This window comes from Salvelinus namaycush, chromosome 16 (genome assembly GCF_016432855.1).
Source record: "Salvelinus namaycush isolate Seneca chromosome 16, SaNama_1.0, whole genome shotgun sequence".
In the NCBI taxonomy this organism is placed as follows: domain Eukaryota; kingdom Metazoa; phylum Chordata; class Actinopteri; order Salmoniformes; family Salmonidae; genus Salvelinus; species Salvelinus namaycush.
In genome coordinates this window covers 36,386,849-36,409,627 of record NC_052322.1, presented here as the reverse complement: position 1 = coordinate 36,409,627, position 22,779 = coordinate 36,386,849, and the positions used below count along the sequence as shown (strand labels likewise).

The window sequence follows — 22,779 nt, the reverse complement described above, 5'->3', positions numbered from 1 at the left end:
ACCAGATGATGGGTTGAGAAATGGCATTGGCAATAATATTCATAACGTAGCCTACATCAAAGTCTGAAACGCTGGAGAAATCTTAAGTTATTTGGCATGACAATGAGAGAGAACAAGAGAGAGAGTTAACAATAACAATACTAACAATAACAATAATGTTAACATTAACAATACTGACATTAACAATAATGTTAACATTAACAATACTGACATTAACAATAATGTTAACATTAACAATAATGTGAACAATAACGTTAACATTAACAATACTGACATTAACAATAATGTGAACAATAACGTTAACATTAACAATACTAACATTTACAATACCGTGAACAATAATGTTAACATTAACAATACTAACAATAACAATACCGTTAACATTAACAATACTAACAATAACGTTAACATTAACAATAACGTTAACATGAACAATACTGTTAACATTAACCATACTAACAATACCAATAATGTTAACATTAACCATACTAACAATAACAATAATGTTAACATTAACAATACTAACAATAACAATACCGTTAACATTAACAATACTAACAATAACGTTAACATTAACAATAACGTTAACATGAACAATACTGTTAACATTAACCATACTAACAATACCAATAATGTTAACATTAACCATACTAACAATAACAATAATGTTAACATTAACCATACTAACAATAACAATAACGTTAACATTAACAATACAAACATTAACAATAACGTTAACAATAACGTTTACATTAACAATACTAACAATAACAATACCGTTAACAATACTACACTGTCATGGTAGATGTTTCCATGGGAAGGTACCATTTCCAAACATGTTACTGGAGATCTCACCTGCATCGCAAAAGCTACCCACAAAACCCTGGCTTCAGTGGATGAACACCAAATGACACCCACAACGTGTCTCTATAGTACTGAAGACTAGTGAAACAGAACAGGATAGTAGCCCGATGTAGACAACAAAGTGAGAGACTTTCCAAAGCAGAGGGAAGGATGGAGCCAAGCAGAGGGAAGGATGGAGCCAAGCAGAGGGAAGGAGGGAGCCAAGCAGAGGTAAGGATGGAGCCAAGCAGAGGGAAGAATGGAGCCTAGCAGAGGGAAGGATGGAGCCAAGCAGAGGGAAGGAGGGAGCCAAGCAGAGGGAAGGATGGAGCCAAGCAGAGGGAAGGAGGGAGCCAAGCAGAGGGAAGGAGGGAGCCAAGCAGAGGGAAGGATGGAGCCAAGCAGAGGGAAGGAGGGAGCCAAGCAGAGGGAAGGAGGGAGCCAAGCAGAGGGAAGGATGGAGCCAAGCAGAGGGAAGGAGGGAGCCAAGCAGAGGGAAGGAGGGAGCCAAGCAGAGGGAAGGAGGGAGCCAAGCAGAGGGAAGGAGGGAGCCAAGCAGAGGGAAGGAGGGAGCAAGCAGAGGGAAGGAGGGAGCCAAGCAGAGGGAAGGATGGAGCCAAGCAGAGGGAAGGATGAAGCCAAGCAGAGGGAAGGAGGGAGCCAAGCAGAGGGAAGGAGGGAGCCAAGCAGAGGGAAGGATGGAGCCAAGCAGAGGGAAGGATGGAGCCAAGCAGAGGGAAGGAGGGAGCAAGCAGAGGGAAGGATGGAGCCAAGCAGAGGGAAGGAGGGAGCCAAGCAGAGGGAAGGATGGAGCCAAGCAGAGGGAAGGATGGAGCCAAGCAGAGGGAAGGAGGGAGCCAAGCAGAGGGAAGGATGGAGCCAAGCAGAGGGAAGGATGGAGCCAAGCAGAGGGAAGGATGGAGCCAAGCAGAGGGAAGGATGGAGCGGCTGCTATTTTTAGTGTTTCAGGATGAATCATTTCTCACCCTGTGATCCTCTGATTGTTTGGTGAGAAATTATAGATGGCCACATGAACATTTCCTGTCTCCCATCAATCAGGATGTAGCCTATCATACCCTCCGCCCGGAGGTAGCTGGCCGAACTCACTAACACACACACAGACAAACACAAAATATTGCATGTATGATAACAAAATTTGTTCGTACACACAATACAGGAGTCACACAAACACTATCATAAGATCACACACAAGGGAGTCAAATATCTCAAGAAATCTGACAGAAACAGTGAATCTTTGTTCATCATCAATAGTTTATATTTTGAGGATTTTTCCAACCCTCCAAAACACGATAGTAACATAATTGCAGTCCAACGTCCACCATTCATTCCATATCACTGTATTCCTTGGAACAATGTCATGATGCTTTCCTGCTCTATTAATAGTAGGGAGAGATTGGACATGGTTTATTCAGACATGTGTGCTCTCTGTTCTCTCTCTCTCTCTGATCCCTAGACAGTTATGGCTCCCAAATTGGCCCGAGCAGATCGGCAGGATGGAGAAGGCAGGACTAGGGTCCACCTCTGAGCCAATGAGCTAGTCAACGAGGAAGTGATACACTCAGAGAGTAAGCCTCATCAGACTGCACTCTGGGAAGAGAGTGATCTAACCAATCAGAATGATCCCTCAAAACTGACCTAAAGACAACCTTGACCTAAAAAGGGGTCTCTTCAGTCAAAACTGGTCACCATGGATATGTTAAAAATGATACACTGTTTCCTTATACTGTAGCTTCTTTGAAAATCCCACTGTAAATATGGTTATGTTGAGTAAATGAATTCGAAACGTGCATCATTGTAGCACTCAAATAATTCAATTTCAGATGTATTTCTGAATCCTGTTGATTGGGCTTGCTTGATTGAATAGGGCCCCAAACTGCATTTCTATCTTGGAAATATCTCGTATCAGAATGAATGGTGGATGACTTTACAGGGCCTGGTATCAGAATGAATGGTGGATGACTTTACACAGACCTGGTATCAGAATGAATGGTGGATGACTTTACACAGACCTGGTATCAGAATGAATGGTGGATGACTTTACAGGGCCTGGTATCAGAATGAATGGTGGATGACTTTACACAGACCTGGTATCAGAATGAACGGTGGATGACTTTACACAGACCTGGTATCAGAATGAATGGTGGATGACTTTACAGGGCCTGGTATCAGAATGAATGGTGGATGACTTTACACAGACCTGGTATCAGAATGAATGGTGGATGACTTTACACAGACCTGGTATCAGAATGAATGGTGGATGACTTTACACAGACCTGGTATCAGAATGAATGGTGGATGACTTTACACAGACCTGGTATCAGAATGAATGGTGGATGACTTTACAGGGCCTGGTATCAGAATGAATGGTGGATGACTTTACACAGACCTGGTATCAGAATGAATGGTGGATGACTTTACACAGACCTGGTATCAGAATGAATGGTGGATGACTTTACAGGGCCTGGTATCAGAATGAATGGTGGATGACTTTACACAGATCTGGTATCAGAATGAATGGTGGATGACTTTACACAGACCTGGTATCAGAATGAATGGTGGATGACTTTACACAGACCTGGTATCAGAATGAATGGTGGATGACTTTACACAGACCTGGTATCAGAATGAATGGTGGATGACTTTACAGGGCCTGGTATCAGAATGAATGGTGGATGACTTTACAGGGCATGGTATCAGAATGAATGGTGGATGACTTTACACAGACCTGGTATCAGAATGAATGGTGGATGACTTTACAGGGCCTGGTATCAGAATGAATGGTGGATGACTGTACACAGACCTGGTATCAGAATGAATGGTGGATGACTTTACACAGACCTGGTATCAGAATGAATGGTGGATGACTTTACACAGACCTGGTATCAGAATGAATGGTGGATGACTTTACAGGGCCTGGTATCAGAATGAATGGTGGATGACTTTACACAGACCTGGTATCAGAATGAATGGTGGATAACTTTACAAAGACCTGGTATCAGAATGAATGGTGGATGACTTTACACAGACCTGGTATCAGAATGAATGGTGGATGACTTTACAGGGCCTGGTATCAGAATGAATGGTAGATGACTTTACACAGACCTGGTATCAGAATGAATGGCAGATGACTTTACACAGACCTGGTATCAGAATGAATAGTGGATGACTTTACACAGACCTGGTATCAGAATGAATGGTGGATGACTTTACACAGACCTGGTATCAGAATGAATGGTGGATGACTTTACACAGACCTGGTATCAGAATGAATGGTGGATGACTTTACACAGACCTGGTATCAGAATGAATGGTGGATGACTTTACAGGGCCTGGTATCAGAATGAATGGTGGATGACTTTACACAGACCTGGTATCAGAATGAATGGTGGATGACTTTACACAGACCTGGTATCAGAATGAATGGTGGATGACTTTACAGGGCCTGGTATCAGAATGAATGGTGGATGACTTTACACAGACCTGGTATCAGAATGAATGGTGGATAACTTTACAAAGACCTGGTATCAGAATGAATGGTGGATGACTTTACACAGACCTGGTATCAGAATGAATGGTGGATGACTTTACAGGGCCTGGTATCAGAATGAATGGTAGATGACTTTACACAGACCTGGTATCAGAATGAATGGCAGATGACTTTACACAGACCTGGTATCAGAATGAATAGTGGATGACTTTACACAGACCTGGTATCAGAATGAATGGTGGATGACTTTACACAGACCTGGTATCAGAATGAATGGTGGATGACTTTACACAGACCTGGTATCAGAATGAATGGTGGATGACTTTACACAGCCCTGGTATCAGAATGAATGGTGGATGACTTTACAGGGCCTGGTATCAGAATGAATGGTGGATGACTTTACACAGACCTGGTATCAGAATGAATGGTGGATGACTTTACACAGACCTGGTATCAGAATGAATGGTGGATGACTTTACAGGGCCTGGTATCAGAATGAATGGTGGATGACTTTACACAGACCTGGTATCAGAATGAATGGTGGATGACTTTACACAGACCTGGTATCAGAATGAATGGTGGATGACTTTACACAGACCTGGTATCAGAATGAATGGTGGATGACTTTACACAGACCTGGTATCAGAATGAATGGTGGATGACTTTACACAGACCTGGTATCAGAATGAATGGTGGATGACTTTACACAGACCTGGTATCAGAATGAATGGTGGATGACTTTACAGGGCCTGGTATCAGAATGAATGGTGGATGACTTTACACAGACCTGGTATCAGAATGAATGGTGGATGACTTTACACAGACCTGGTATCAGAATGAATGGTGGATGACTTTACACAGACCTGGTATCAGAATGAATGGTGGATGACTTTACAGGGCCTGGTATCAGAACAAATGGTGGATGACTTTACACAGACCTGGTATCAGAATGAATGGTGGATGACTTTACAGGGCCTGGTATCAGAATGAATGGTGGATGACTTTACACAGACCTGGTATCAGAATGAATGGTGGATGACTTTACACAGACCTTGTATTAGAATGAATGGTAGATGACTTTACACAGACCTGGTATCAGAATGAATGGTGGATGACTTTTCACAGACCTGGTATCAGAATGAATGGTGGATGACTTTACACAGACCTGGTATCAGAATGAATGGTGGATGACTTTACACAGACCTGGTATCAGAATGAATGGTGGATGACTTTACAGGGCCTGGTATCAGAATGAATGGTGGATGACTTTACACAGACCTGGTATCAGAATGAATGGTGGATGACTTTACACAGACCTGGTATCAGAATGAATGGTGGATGACTTTACACAGACCTGGTATCAGAATGAATGGTGGATGACTTTACAGGGCCTGGTATCAGAACGAATGGTGGATGACTTTACACAGACCTGGTATCAGAATGAATGGTGGATGACTTTACAGGGCCTGGTATCAGAATGAATGGTGGATGACTTTACACAGACCTGGTATCAGAATGAATGGTGGATGACTTTACACAGACCTTGTATCAGAATGAATGGTAGATGACTTTACACAGACCTGGTATCAGAATGAATGGTGGATGACTTTTCACAGACCGTTATGGTCCTAGGTGTAGACTCTCTAGTGACAAAACGAAACCAATGGAATATCAAGCATTTCGCTACACCTGCAATAACATCTGCTAAATATTAGTATGATCTTAAAACCATCCAATTGCTCCTAGGTGTAAAACAACCTTGTAGAAAGTAAAAATGATCACTATATCAGCAGAAGGTACCAGAGTAAGGAGATAAATATTTGAGATTGTTTTGGATGATCTGCACATTGGTATAAGGAATAGTAAAGTCAAAGGCTGCCACCCCCAGTGCCCTCCACCACCCACTCCTACTCCTGGGTTGTCAATCACACAAAGTGTGTGTGTGTTTATATCATAGGGGTTTAATACGGCTTCAAAACACATAGGATGCATTACACACACACACACACACACACACAACAAATATGTTGTGTTCATACATACACACAACCCGCCTACACACACACAACCCCACTACACTCACACACACATACGCACACACAACAACACACACTACTCAGCACCTGTCATCATGTCATTACAATGCACAAACACATTTGCACAACTCCCTTGACGCTATCGCTTTGACGTTACCATTCCGCTATCGCTTTTTCCTCTCGTACCGAATGCCTAGATTTGTTAGCACAGGCGCTAGTCTGGCTACATGAGTGACTGTGAAAAGCAGGCTAACAGAAGCTTGTGCACATCCATTAGAGGACTGAATGACCAACATTAGCATGAGGCTTTCCGGCAGCACCCTGCAATGCAGCGACACACACAATGGCGAGTGCCACGATTCCCCCCTGCCATTCCCCCAGAAAAGCCCTTTTGTTCCCACAGCATCTGGACCTGACCTCCATGCATTCTGGGGCTGGGGACCCCCCTCTACCCCCTCCTCTCCTATCCACCCCTTTTGAAAAACCTACTCTGCCTCCACAGCAACCCCCCCTCTCTATCCTACTCTGCCTCCACAGCGACCCCCCTTCTCTATCCTACTCTGCCTCCACAGCGACCCCCCTTCTCTATCCTACTCTGCCTCCACAGTGACCCCCCCTCTCTATCCTACTCTGCCTCCACAGTGACCCCCCTTCTCTATCCTACTCTGCCTCCACAGCAACCCCCCCTCTCTATCCTATTCTGCCTCCACAGCAACCCCCCCTCTCTATCCTACTCTGCCTCCACAGCAACCCCCCTTCTCTATCCTACTCTGCCTCCACAGCGACCCCATTCTCTATCCTACTCTGCCTCCACAGCGACCCCCCTTCTCTATCCTACTCTGCTTTCACAGCAACCCCCCTTCTCTATCCTACTCTGCCTCCACAGCGACCCCCCTCTCTATCCTACTCTGCTTTCACAGCAACCCCCCTTCTTTCTCCTACTCTGCCTCCACAGCGACCCCCCCTCTCTCTCCTACTCTGCCTCCACAACGACCCCCCCTCTCTCTCCTACTCTGCCTCCACAGCGACCCCCCCTCTCTCTCCTACTCTGCCTCCACAACGACCCCCCCTCTCTCTCCTACTCTGCCTCCACAGCGACCCCCCCCCTCTCTCTCCTACTCTGCCTCCACAGTAATCCCCCTCTCTCTCCTACTCTGCCTCCACAACGACCCCCCCTCTATCCTACTCCTTCTTCAGACTGCCCACACCTCCCCTAGCCACCCCTTTCTTTCAGTTACGGAGTGCAGCCGTCTCTGGCTCCTTGAAAAGAAGGTCTGTGTACTAGTGGGCTTTACACAAAGCCTGCACATAAAAAAAATGAAAGAGAGGAAAAAAGCTCCACGGCTACTTGCCATCTGTCCCTCTGGTTTGGACGTGCCTGGCCTAGTGTGCCTGCCTCCACCTCCCTTTCCTTCACCTCATCCCCACCCCCAACCTCCAAACCCACTCTCCCTTCTCCTTCCTTCACCTCATCCCCACCCCCCACCTCCCACCCCCCACCCCCAACCTCCAAACCCACCCCACCTCCCCTTCCTTCACCGTATCCCCACCCTGATCCCCACCCCCAACCTACAACCCCACCTCCCCTTCCTTCACCTCATCCCAACCTCCAATCCCACCTCCCCCTCCCCTTCCTTCCTTCACCTCATCCCCACCCCCAACCTACAACCCCACCTCCCCTTCCTTCACCTCATCCTCATCCCCACCCCCAACCTCCAACCCCACCTCCCCTTCCTTCACCTTATCCCCACCCCCCACCTACAACCCCACCTCCCCCCATTCCCTTTTTAGCTTATATACACACCATCAACCACAATCACATTCTGCCATGCATTTCCCTCCTTGCTCCCCTGCATATATCACAGGCTTCACCGAACGGATGGTAGACGGCGACAACGAAGGAGACGGAGAAGGATAGAATAAGAAGAGCTGCCACTTGCCTGGATGTGGAGAGACGGAGCCAGTGAATCAAGCCGTAATCCTTTCTTTGTGTGAGCGGCAAACAGAGAAATTTGTCTCCCAACAATGATTTCCCCAGCTCGGCGGTGGAGTAGAAAACGGGAAAGCGAGAGAGTGAGGGTGAATGAGAGGGAGGCAGAGAGTGAGTGAGAGAGAGAGAGCAGAAGCAGAAATGGAGAGACAGCAGGAGCGTGTGACAGAGAGAGAGCCACCGTCAAGCTACAGGGACGCTGACAATCAGTAGAGGATTTGAAATGAAAGAGAGGAGAGAGAGGGGGCAGAGAGAGAGATAATGTGGGGGAGGGAGGGGGAGTTGGTCGGTTGGTTTGCTAGGTGACTCTAACACTGGGATAATGCTGAGATAACCTTCATGTCGGAGCAGAGCAGCAGCTGTAGACGTGAGATGGAAATGAATCCCGAGAGAGAGAGAGAGAGGCTTCTCTGTCAATTGTGACATTTGCGGCACATGATAACAAAGGCCATCTGTAGCAGCAGGGCTGGGAAGGAGGGAGAAAGGGAAGGGGGGGTGGGGAGTTCACATGGCGAGTGTCCTCTTCCTAGAAACACAAAGCAACACTCAAGCCTGTGGCGGAGAAACAAGCACCTGTTAGAGTCAGGCATGGGGAGACAAGCAGTGGGCAGAGAGACAACAACACATGTGCTGGGAAAGGGGGAGGAGAAGGAGGGAGACAAAGGGAAAGAGAGGACAGAGAAGGAGTGTGTGTCCATTTTATTTCACTGCTTTGGGAGTTAAAGATTTGTCATTTGAATTTAACTGAAATCGGTGGCATGGAACTGGGAGAAAGAGAGAGAGATGTTGAGAGAGAAAAAACACAAAGACGGACAGACATGATTAGGGTTGCCAAATTACAGTAACTTTCACAAAATGTCAAGGTTTTCTGGAAATCCTGGTTGGAGGGTTCAGGATTTCCTGCTTCCGGGAATTTTGCAACTGGGATTTCTGAAAAACCTATCCAGAAGTTTAACTTTGAGGCCAGACCATTTTAATTTCAGATTTAACCAAATAAGATGGAGTATTTCCTATGAATGATTAAACAGGGGCTCATCTTTGTGCATTTATCACATGGCTATATCCAGGGGCAACTATCTGACTAAGCACTGGTCTCTCTGGCTCCCTTTATTTTAACCGTCCCTCCTCTCCACATTACTCTGCCCAGGGTTCCCCACTGAAATACAGGTGAACGTGTGAAGGCAACGAAAATTGCATGTGTGTTTATCCACAATCGCTTGGCTTTCCCCCAGGAAGGAGATCAAGATTCCAAAGCAGTCAGTGGTGTAGTGCTTAGCCAACTCCCTGATCATGCCATGGCATAAATACTGTATGTTTGGCAAGAAAGGAGCTAATGAAAACACATCCAGATCTGTGACCATGCTATATTCAACAGTCATGTTGGATTTGGTGGCCCCGCCAGGACAGTATGGCTGTTTTGTGAATTCCTTCTCTTTCTGTCCTCTGAGCCTGGGTCATTTCCCCATCTCCCTGTTGGGATATTTTCTAGAGCTCAACATGTTCATCACATAATCAGGCAGCAAATCTATTTTCAATATATCAGAACATCATAATCCCAGTCAGGCTACCGGGAGAGCAGCTCATAGAGGATTTACCAGTCACATGGCCCAGGCAGAGAGAGAGAGAGAAAGAGGGATACAGAGAGAGAGAAAGAAGAATACATAGAGAGACAGAAAGGTCTTCGAAAGCCAAGTTAACAAACAGATCACCGATCATTTCGAATCCCACCGTACCTTCTCCGCTATGCAATCTGGTTTCCGAGCTGGTCCTGGGTGCACCTCGGCCACGCTCAATGTCCTAAACGATATCATAACCGACAATCGATAAGATGGCAGCTGTATTCATCAACCTGGCCAAGGCTTTCGAGTCTGTCCATCACCACATTCTTATCGGCAGACTCAACAGCCTTGGTTTCTCAAATGACTGCCTCGCCTGGTTCACCAACTACTTCTCAGTCAGAGTTCAGTGTGTCAAATCGGAGGGCCTGTTGTCCGAACCTCTGGCAGTCTCTATGGGGGTGCCACAGGGTTCAATCCTCGGGCCGAATCTTTTCTCTGTATAAATCAATGATGTCGCTCTTGCTGCTGGTGATTCTCTGATCCACCTCTACGCAGACGACACCATTCTGTATACTTCTGGCCCTTCTTTGGACACTGTGTTAACTAACCTCCAGACGTGCTTCAATGCCATACAACTCTCCTTCCATGGCCTCCAACTGCTCTTAAATGCAAGTAAAAGGAAACGCATGCTCTTCATCTGATCGCTGCCCACACTTGCCCACCCGTCCAGCATCACTACTCTGGACGGCTCTGACTTAGAATATGTGGACAACTACAAATACCTAGGTGTCTGGTTAGACTGTAAACTCTCCTTCCAGACTCACATTAAGCATCTCCAATCCAAAATTAAATCTAGAAACGGCTTCCTATTTTGCAACAAAGCATCCTTCACTCATGCTGCCCAACATACCCTCGTAAAACTGACTATCCTACCGATCCTTGACTTCGGCGATGTCATTTACAAAATAGCCTCCAACACTCTACTCAACAGTCTATCACAGTGCCATCTGTTTTATCACCAAAGCCCCATACACTACCCACCACTGTGACCTGTATGGTCTCGTTGGCTGGCCCTCGCTTCATACTCGTCGCCAAACCCACTGGCTCCAAACTCTCTGCTAGGTAAAGCCCCGCCTTATCTCAGCTCACTGGTCACCATAGCAGCACCCAACTGTAGCACGGGCTCCAGCAGGTATATTTCACTGGTCATCCACAAAGCCAATTCCTCCTTCGGCCGCCTTTCCTTCCAGTTCTCTGCTGCCAATGACTGGAACGAACTGCAAAAATCACTGAAGCTGGAGACTCATATCTCCCTCACTAGCTTTAAGCACCAGCTGTCAAAACAGCTCACAGATCACTGCACCTGTACATAGCCCATCTGTAAATATCCCATTCAACTACCTCATCCCCATACTGTTATTTATTTTATTTATTTTGCTCCTTTGCACCCCAGTATCTCTACTTGCACACTCATCCTCTGCACATCTATCACTCCAGTGTTTAATTGCTAAATTGTAAATATTTTGCCACTATGGCCTATTTATTACCTTACCTCTCTTATCCTACCTCATTTGCACACACTGTATATAGACTTTTTGTATTGTAGTATTGACTGCATGTTTGTTTATTCCATGTGTAATTCTGTGTTGTTGTTTGTGACGCACTGCTTTGCTTTATCTTGGCCAGGTCGCAATTGTAAATGAGAACTTGTTCTAAACTGGCCTACCTGGTAAAATAAAGGTGAGATATAAAAAAAGAAAAAAAAGAGGGATACAGAGAGAGAAAGAATGATACAAAGAGAGAGAACGAGGGCTATATAGAGAGAGAGAGGGATACAGAGAGGGAGAGGGATACAGAGAGAGAGAAAGAGAGATACAGAGAGGGAGAGAGGGATACAGAGAGAGAGAAAGAGAGATACAGAGAGAGAAAGAGGGATACAGAGAGAGTGAAAGAGAGATACAGAGAGGGAGAGAGGGATACAGTGTCACGTTCCTGACCTGTTTTCTCTTGTTTTGTATGTGTTTATTGGTCAGGGCGTGAGTTTTGGGTGGGCAGTCTATGTTTTCTATTTCTATGTTGGGATTTTGTGTTCGGCCTGGTATGATTCTCAATCAGAGACAGGTGTCTATCGTTGTCCCTGATTGAGAATCATACTAAGGCAGCCTGGGTTTCACTTGTGTTTTGGGGGTGTTTGTTCCTGTGTCAGCGTTTGGGCCACACAGGACTGTGTCAGGTTAGTCACGTTTGTTGTTTTGTTAAATTGTAGTGTTTGTTGGTTTGCCATTAAATCATGAATACTTACCAATCCGCATCTTGGTCCGATCCATGCTCCTCCTCGTCTGAGGAGGAGAACGACTACGACAACCTTTACAGAAACACCCCCCAAACCAGGATCAAGCGGAGTGGAGAAGGAAGGCAGGAACAACAGCAATGGGGAAAAGAGGAATGGACTTGGGAGGAGATCCTAGACGGTAAAGGACCCTGGGCAGAGCCAGTGGAGTGTCGCCGCCCCAAAGCGGAGCTGGAGGCAGCGAAAGCGGAGAGGAGGTTGTATGAGGCTAAAGCAAGGCAGAGCGGCTGGAAGCCCGAGAGGCTCACCCAAAAATTTCTTGGGGGGGGGCTAAAGGGGAGTGTGGCGAAGCCGGGTTGGTTACCTGAGCCAACTCCCCGGGCTTACCGTGGAGTGAGAGGGCGTCGTACTGGTCAGACACCGTGTTATGCGCTAAAGCGCACGGTGTCCCCAGTACGCGTGCTTAGCCCAGTGCGGGCTATTCCACCTTGCCGCACTGGGAGGGCTAGGTTGGGCATCGAGCCGGATGTCATGAAGCCGGCCCAACGTATCTGGCCTCCAGTACGTCTCCTCGGGCCGGCGTACATGGCACCAGCCTTACAGGTGGTGTCCCCGGTTCGCCTGCATAGCCCAGTGCGGGCTATTCCACCTCGCCGCACTGGCAGGGCTACGGGGACCATTCAACCTGGTAGGGTTGGGCAGGCTCGGTGCTCAAGAGCACGTGTCCTCCTTCACGGTCCGGTATACCCGGTGCCACCTCCAAGTACCAGTCCACCGGTGGCAGCCCCCCGCACCAGGCTGTCTCTCCGGGTTCTCTCTCCAGCTGCTCCCACCTGTCCAGCGCTGTCAGAGCTTTCCTCCTCTCCAGCGCAGCCAGTGCCTATACCACGCACCAGGCTGTCTCTCCGTCTCCTCCCTACAGGTCTGCCAGTCTGCCCAGAACTGCCCGTCTGGACTGAGCCTGCAGAGCCGTCGTCCAGCCAGGACCAGCCAGAGCCGTCCAGCCAGGACCAGCCAGAGCCGTCCAGCCAGGACCAGCCAGAGCCGTCCAGCCAGGACCAGCCAGAGCCGTCCAGCCAGGACCTGCCAGAGCCGTCCAGCCAGGACCAGCCAGAGCCGTCCAGCCAGGACCAGCCAGAGCCGTCCAGCCAGGACCAGCCAGAGCCGTCCAGCCAGGACCAGCCAGAGCCGTCCAGCCAGGAGCTGCCAGCCAGTCAGGAGCTGCCGGAGCCAGCCAGCCAGGATCCGCCAGAGCCTTCCGCCAGCCAGGATCCACCGGAGCCTTCCGCCAGCCAGGATCCACCGGAGCCAGCCGCCAGCCAGGATCCGCCAGAGCCAGCCGCCAGCCAGGATCCGCCAGAGCCAGCCGCCAGCCAGGATCCGCCAGAGCCAGCCGCCAGCCAGGATCCGCCAGAGCCAGCCGCCAGCCAGGACCTGCCAGAGCCGTCCAGCCAGGACCTGCCAGAGTCCCTCAGCCAGGACCTGCCAGAGTCCCTCAGCCAGGACCTGCCAGAGTCCCTCAGCCAGGACCTGCCAGAGTCCCTCAGCCAGGACCTGCCAGAGTCCCTCAGCCAGGACCTGCCAGAGTCCCTCAGCCAGGACCTGCCAGAGTCCCTCAGCCCGGAGCTGCCGTCCCTCAGCCCGGAGCTGCTGCCCCTTATCCCGGTGCTGCCCCTTATCCCGATGCTGCCCCTTCATTTAGGTGGGTTTAGTTGGAGGGTGGTCATTGGGAGGGGGATACGGAAGCGGGGAGTGACTATGGTGGGGTGGGGACCTCGCCCAGAGCCTGAGCCACCACCGTGGTCAGATGCCCACCCAGACCCTCCCCTAGACTTTGTACTGGTGCGCCCGGAGTTCGCACCTTAAGGGGGGGGTTATGTCACGTTCCTGACCTGTTTTGTATGTGTTTATTGGTCAGGGCGTGAGTTTTGGGTGGGCAGTCTATGTTTTCTATTTCTATGTTGGGATTTTGTGTTCGGCCTGGTATGATTCTCAATCAGAGACAGGTGTCTATCGTTGTCCCTGATTGAGAATCATACTAAGGCAGCCTGGGTTTCACTTGTGTTTTGGGGGTGTTTGTTCCTGTGTCAGCGTTTGGGCCACACAGGACTGTGTCAGGTTAGTCACGTTTGTTGTTTTGTTAACCTCTTATGGCTCAAAAATCAGCAGTAAGTATCAGCAGTGGAAAGAGGTGGCCATTTCAAACGGCCTCGTACTCAATTCTTGCTCGTTCAATATGCATATTATTATTACCTTTGGATATAAAACACCTTCTAGTTTCTAAAACAGGTTTAATTATTTCTCTAAGTGAAACATAACTCTTTTTACAGCCCATTTTCTGTAAAAAGTGACATTTCCAAGAAGCTATGTCTCTCTTCAAGATACTCTCTATAAAAGGCCTTGGCACTTAGGACTGTACAAACACGTCACACATCTTCCCCTGGTTGTCATGCGGAAGTGAGAGAAAAAATGACTTGATTATCTCTGTCAGGGACTGAAAAGAACCTCTTTGAGTGATAAGTGCGCACTTTATTTTTTTTTCTGGGCGCGAAGTAGGAACTGGACTACGCTCCTGGAAAACACTCGTTATAGGTGAATATGACCTCCAGCTTCGATTTTCTTTGATACATGTCACAATCTCATCCTAAAGTATGTTTTTTGAATATACTTTAATTATATTATTGAAATTTATTCTGGACTTTAGACGTGATGCGACGCAAGAATTTTGTCAAGACGGAGAGGTTAGCACGGCATGGCCAGTGTGCCATGCTAATTCAACAGGGACATCGTTCGTTCTAGGTCCAAATGAACACGGTTCTGAACAAAGGACCCTTTGGAGAACATTCTGATGGAAAATCAACAAAGATAAGGACCCAATTTGGGATGCTTTTTCATATATCTGTCGAACTGTGCTATCGCTAGCGTTTGACTAGAATCAATGCTGCTGTGTGTTAGCTATTGTAGTAAGCTAATATAACGATATATTGTGTTTTCGCTGTAAAACACTTCAGAAATCGGAAATATTGTCTGTATTCACAAGATCTTTCTCTTTCATTAGCTATCCACCATATATTTTTCTGAAATCTTTTCTGATGTGAAATTAGTAGTTGACGTTGGTGTCTGTTTTCTCTGGCTACTGCCGTGCGATTTCTGACTGTAGCTATGATGGTGGCTAAGATGGTAGCAGTAATGTAAAACTGATTTATAGCTAAAATATTCAACTTTTTCGAACAAAACATAGATTTATTGTGTAACATGTTATAGGACTGTCATCTGAGGGAGTTTTTTCTAGGTTATTTAGGTTAGTTCTAGGTTAGTTAGGTTGGCTTTGCATGCTAGCTGCATGCTAGCTGCATGCTACCGGTGCTGTGAAAAATATCTGTCTCTCTTTTTGTATTTGGTGGTGAGCTAACATGAATATATGTGGTGTTTTCGCTGTAAAACATTTAAAGAATCTGAAATATTGTCTGTATTCACAAGATCTTTCTCTTTCATTAGCTATCCACCATATATTTCTCTGAAATGTTTTCTGATGTGTAATAAGGTAGTTGACGTTGGTGTCTGTATTTTCTCTGGCTACTCCCGTGCGATTTCTTACTGTAGCTATGATGGTAGCAGTAATGTAAAACTGATTTATAGCTAAAATATGCATTTTTTTTGAACAAAACATAGATTTATTGTGTAACATGTTATAGGACTGTCATCTGAGGTAGTTTTTTCTAGGTTATTTAGGTTGGTTTTAGGTTAGTTAGGTTGGCTTGTGCATGCTACTTCATCCTACTTGTGCTGTGAAAAATGTCTGTCCTCTTTTTTATTTGGTGGTGAGCTAACATAAATATATGTGGTGTTTTCTCTGTAAAACATTTAAAAAATCGGACATGTTGGCTGGATTGACAAGATGTTTATCTTTCAAATGCTGTATTGGACTTGTTAATGTGTGAAAGTTAAATATTTTACAAAAATAGATTTTGAATTTCGCGCCCTGCACTTGCAGTGGCTGTTGTCATATTAAGCCCGGTGTCGGGCTTGCAGCCTGAAGAAGTTAAATTGTAGTGTTTGTTGGTTTGCCATTAAATCATGAATACTTACCAATCCGCATCTTGGTCCGATCCATGCTCCTCCTCGTCTGAGGAGGAGAACGACTACGACAACCTTTACATACAGAGAGAGAGAGGGATACAGAGAGAGAGAAAGAGAGATACAGGGAGGGAGAAAGGGATACTGTAACGTTCGTCTTGTGGTGAATGAACGGACCAAGGCGCAGCAGGTGAGGAATACATACTAATTTATTGAATGAAAGACGAAAACACTGACAAAACACTAGAACAAACTACAAAACAATAAACGAAGGCAACAGACCTGAAACAAACGAACTTACATATAGACGAAGAACGCACGAACAGGAACAGACTACTAAAACGAACAAACAAACTAAACAGTCCCATGTGGTAAACACAGACACAGGAACAATCACCCACAAACAAACAGTGAGAACAACCTACCTTAATATGGCTCTCAATCAGAGGAAACGACACACACCTGCCTCTAATTGAGAACCATACCAGGCAAACCATTAACCCAACATAGAAAACACATAACATAGACTACCCACCCCAACTCACGCCCTGACCAATTAAACACATACAAAACAACAGAAAACAGGTCAGGAACGTGACAGATACAGAGAGAGAGGGATACAAAGAGAGAGAGAAAGGGATACAAAGAGAGAGAGAAAGGGATACAGCGAGGGGGAGATACAAAGAGAGAGAGAAAGGGATACAGAGATGGAGAGAGGGATACAGAGAGAGAGAGGGATACAAAGAGAGAGAAAGGGATACAGAGAGAGAGAGAGAGGGATACATAGAGAGAGAGGGGGATACAGAGTGGGAGAGAACGGGGGATACAGAGATGGAGAGAAAGAGGGATACAGAGAGAGAGAAAGAAGGATACAATGAGAGAGAAAGAGGGATATATATATATAGAGAAAGAAGGATACAGAGTGAGAGAGAAAGAGGGATACAGAGGAGAGAGAGAAGGAGCGACAGAGAGAGAGAAAGAGGAATACAGAGGGAGAGAGAGAGAGGGATACAAAGAGAGAGATAAAGGGATACAGAGAGAGAGAGGGATACAGAGAGAGAGAGATAAAGGGATACAGAGAGAGTGAGAGAGAAAGAGGGATACAGAGAGAAAGAGCGAAATTACATTACATTCGATTATTGACTGTTACCATTTTATTGTTACTATTTTTATATTTAATTTTGTATTATTATTTACTGCCATTCTATATTATTATTTGTCATTGTTTATAATTTTATTACAATGTATATTGTATACATTGTTGCTTTGGCAATATTGACACAATGTTTTTCATGCCAATAAAGCAGCTTGAATTTGAATTTGAAAAAAAATTGAGAAAGAGGGATACAGAGAGAGAGAAAGGGGGATACAGAGAGAGAGAAAGGGGGATACAGAGAGAGAGAAAGGGGGATACAGAGAGAGAGAGAAAGAGGGATACAGAGTGAGAGAGAAAGGGGGATACAGTGAGAGAGAGAAAGAGGGATACAGAGAGAAGGAGAGAGAGAGAGATACAGAGAGAGAGAGAAAGGGGGATACAGAGAGAGAGAGAAAGGGGGATACAGAGAGAGAGAGATAAAGGGATACAGAGAGAGAGAGAGAGAGGGATACAGAGAGAGAGAGAAAGAGGGATACAGAGAGAAAGAGCGAAAAAGAGGGTTATAGAGAGAAAGAGAAAGGGTTATAGAGAGAGAGAGAAAGGGGGATACAGAGAGAGAGAGAAAGGGGGATACAGAGAGAGAGATAAAGGGATACAGAGAGAGAGAGAGAGAGAGAGAGAGGGATACAGAATACCTGACCACTGTGACTGACCCAAACTTAAGGAAAGCTTTGACTATGTACAGACTCAGTGAGCATAGCCTTGCTATTGAGAAAGGCCGCCGTAGGCAGACATGGCTCTCAAGAGAAGACAGGCTATGTGCACACTGCCCACAAAATGAGGTGGAAACTGAGCTGCACTTCCTAACCTCCTGCCCAATGTATGACCATATTAGAGAGACATATTTCCCTCAGATTACACAGATCCACAAAGAATTTGAAAACAAATCCAATTTTGATAAACTCCCATATCTACTGGGAGAAATTCCACAGTGTGCCATCACAGCAGCAAGATTTGTGACCTGTTGCCACAAGAAAAGGGCAACCAGTGAAGAACAAACACCATTGTAAATACAACCCATATTTATGCTTATTTATTTTAACTTGTGTGCTTTAACCATTTGTACATTGTTACAACACTGTATATATATAATATAACATTTGTAATGTCTTTATTGTTTTGAAACTTCTGTATGTGTAATGTTTACTGTTAATTTGTATTGTTTATTTCACTTTTGTATAATATCTACCTCACTTGCTTTGGCAATGTTAACACATGTTTCCCATGCCAATAAAGCCCATTGAATTGAATTGAATTGAATTGAATTGAATTGAATTGAATTGAATTGAATTGAATTGAATTGAATTGAATTGAATTGAATTGATACAGAGAGAGAGAGATAAAGGGATACAGTGAGAGAGAGACAGAGAGGGGGATACAGAGTGACAGAGAAAGAGGGATACAGGGAGAAAGAGCGAAAAAGAGGGTTACAGAGAGAGAGAGAAAGGGTTACAGAGAGAGAGAGAAAGAGGGATACAGAGAGAAAAAGAGGGTTACAGAGAGAGAAAGAGGGATACAGAGGGAGAGAGAGAGAGAGGGGTACAAAGAGAGAGAGAGATAAAGGGATACAGAGAGAGAGAGAGAGAGAGAGGGATACAGAGAGAGAGAGAGATACAGAGAGAGAGAGAGTGATACAGAGAGAGAGAAAGGGGGATACAGAGAGAGAGAGAAAGAGGGATACAGAGAGAGAGAGAAAGGGGGATACAGAGAGAGAGAGAAAGAGGGATACAGAGAGAGAGAGAAAGAGGGATACAGAGAGAGAGAGAAAGGGGGATACAGAGAGAGAGAGAAAGGTGGATACAGAGAGAAAGAGGGATACAGAGAGAGAGAGAGAAAGAGGGATACAGAGAGAGAGAGAGAAAGGGGGATACATAGAGAGAGAAAGAGGGATACAGAGAGAGAGAGAAAGGGGGATACAGAGAGAGAGAGAAAGAGGGATACAGAGTGAGAGAGAAAGGGGGATACAGAGAGAGAGAGAAAGGGGGATACAGAGGGAGAGAGAAAGAGGGATACAGAGAGAGAGAGAAAGAGGGATACAGAGAGAGAGAGAGAAAGAGGGATACAGAGAGAGAGAGAAATAAGGATACAGAGAGAGAGAGAGAAAGGGGGATACAGAGAGAGAGAGAAAGAAGGATACAGAGAGAGAGAGAAAGAAGGATACAGAGAGAGAGAGAAAGAAGGATACAGAGAGAGAGAGAGAAAGGGGGATACAGAGAGAGAGAGAGAGAAATAAGGATACAGAGAGAGAGAGAAAGAGGGATACAGAGAGAGAGAAGGAAGGATACAGAGAGAGAGAAAGGGGGATACAGAGAGAGAGAGAAAGAAGGATACAGAGAGAGAGAGAAAGAAGGATACAGAGAGAGAGAGAGAAAGGGGGATACAGAGAGAGAGAGAGAGAAATAAGGATACAGAGAGAGAGAGAAAGAGGGATACAGAGAGAGAGAAAGAAGGATACAGAGAGAGAGAAAGGGGGATACAGAGAGAGAGAAAGAAGGATACAGAGAGAGAGAAAGAAGGATACAGAGAGAGAGAGAGAGAGAAAGAGGGATACAGAGAGAGAGAGAAAGAGGGATACAGAGAGAGAGAGAAAGAAGGATACAGAGAGAGAGAAAGAGGGATACAGAGAGAGAGAGAAAGAGGGATACACACAGAGAGAGAAAGGGGGATACAGAGAGAGAGAGAAAGAGGGATACAGAGAGAGAGAGAAAGGGGGATACAGAGAGAGAGAGAAAGAAGGATACAGAGAGAGAGAGAAAGAAGGATACAGAGAGAGAGAGAAAGAAGGATACAGAGATAGAGAGAAAGGGGATACAGAGAGAGAGAGAGAGAGAAAGAAGGATACAGAGAGAGAGAGAAAGAGGGATACAGAGAGAGAGAAAGAAGGATACAGAGAGAGAGAAAGGGGGATACAGAGCAGGGGAAAGAAGGATACAGAGAGAGAGAGAAAGAAGGATACAGAGAGAGAGAGAAAGAAGGATACAGAGAGAGAAAGAAAGGGGGATACAGAGAGAGAGAGAAAAAGAAGGATACAGAGAGAGAGAGAAAGAGGGATACAGAGAGAGAGAGAAAGAAGGATACAGAGAGAGAGAAAGAGGGATACAGAGAGAGAGAGAAAGAGGGATACACACAGAGAGAGAGAAAGAGGGATACACACAGAGAGAGAAAGGGGGATACAGAGAGAGAGAGAAAGAGGGATACAGAGAGAGAGCGAATGGGAGAAAAAAGAGACAAAAAAAGAAAAGAGGGGAAGGAAATGTTTGAATATTATCTAGCCCAGAAGCCCGTTTCTATCTTGCCAAGTAAAGCCCCACACACACACACACACACACACACACACACACACACACACACACACACACACACACACACACACACACACACACACACACACACACACACACAGTTCCACATCCCAGATGCATAAAGAGGTGCTGTGTGGTAGGAAAGGCAATGTCTCTCTCCACTGATGGGATTTTGCTTGTGACTGAGACATGTGATCATGAAAACAACGTCCCCACTGAGAACATCACAACAGCCACACACACATGCAGCCAAACACAGACTCACACACGTGCACACACATGCACGTGCACAGTGGATTTCTGACCAACTGCTGTCAGGTCCTTGACAATATACACTGTGGTTGATTAGCAGGGCTTCATTGATTCAAAGGAAGGTTCACGGCCTATCCACAACAGACCTGAATATTTTGGATCTAAAGCTCCACTTTCAAAAACATACTATTCAAATGTATCAGCGACTACATGGAGTAAACTGTCACATAATGTTATACTGCAGAAGTGTACCATGCCCAGCACCAATCACATCCAACAGATAATGAGCTGACCTCACAGTACACAGTACACAGTTGTCTGCTCTGGCATCCACCCAGGTCATTGGCCCACCACACCACACACTGTACTGTAGTTAAGTGAAACATCTGGGAAGGCAGATTTCCAGTGTCGGGAGGACAAGTGGATCACTGGCGTTCCAAAAACCCAGAACATTTTATTAGATTACGGTACATCTGAATGGCCTATTTGTGTCTACGCACTTAGAAAAAAGGGTTATTGGGCAGTTCCCAAAGGAGAACCCTTTTGATTCCAGGTAGAAACCTTTTTGGATTCCATATAGAACCCTCTCTGGAAATGGTTCTACATGGAACCCACAGCCGAAGAACCCTTTAACCTGTCTGGCTCTGGCGTTCCGCCAGCGGAACTCCTCCCACATTCCACTGAAAAGGCAGAGCGCGAAATTCAAAAGATATTTTTTAGAAATATTTAACTTTCACACATTAACAAGTCCAATACAGCAAATGAAAGATACACATCTTGTGAATCCAGTCAACATGTCCGATTTTTAAAATGTTTTACAGCGAAACACCACATATATTTATGTTAGCTCACCACCAAATACAAAAAAGGACAGACATTTTTCACAGCACAGGTAGCATGCACAAAGCCAACCTAACTAACCAAGAACCAACCAAACTAACCAACAAACAACTTCATCAGATGACAGTCTTATAACATGTTATTCAATAAATCTATGTTTCGAAAAATGTGCATATTTCAGGTATAAATCATAGTTTACATTGCAGCTACAATCAGAAATTGCACCGAAAGCAGCCAGAATAATTACAGACACCAACGTCAAATACCTAAATACTCATCATAAAACATTTCTGAAAAATCGATGGTGTACAGCAAATTAAAGACAAACATCTTGTGAATCCAGCCAATATTTCTGATTTTTTTAAGTGTTTTACAGCGAAAACACAATATAGCATTATATTAGCTTACTACAATAGCCTACCACACTACCGCATTCATTCATCAAGGCACGTTAGCGATAGCAATAGGCACGTTAGCGATAGCGAATAAACCAGCAAGATATATAATTTTTGACTAACCTTGATAAGCTTCATCAGATGACAGTCCTATAACATCAGGTTATACATACACTTATGTTTTGTTTGAAAATGTGCATATTTAGAGCTGAAATCAGTGGTTATACATTGTGCTAACGTAGCATCTTTTTCCCACAACGTCCGGATATTTTTCTGACACTTTTTCTGACACACATATTCTGACCAAATAACTATTCATAAACATAACTAAAAAATACATGTTGTATAGGAAATGATAGATACACTAGTTCTTAATGCAATCGCCGTGTTAGAATTCTAAAAATAACTTCATTACGACATCCAGCTTAGGTATAGCGAGAGAGTACCCAAAAGCTGGGCGCAAACGACTAGTACAACATGTTCGACAGATATATGAAATAGCATCATAAAATGGGTCCTACTTTTGCTGAT

General features: G+C 45.4%; 1 protein-coding gene across 6 annotated transcripts in view; it reads right to left on the bottom strand.

Annotated features, from left to right (window-relative positions):
• LOC120061350 (membrane-associated guanylate kinase, WW and PDZ domain-containing protein 1-like) overlaps positions 1-22,779 on the bottom strand; it is a 228,511-nt gene that overhangs the window by 113,295 nt on the left and 92,437 nt on the right. The gene's annotated exons all lie outside the window — the stretch shown is intronic.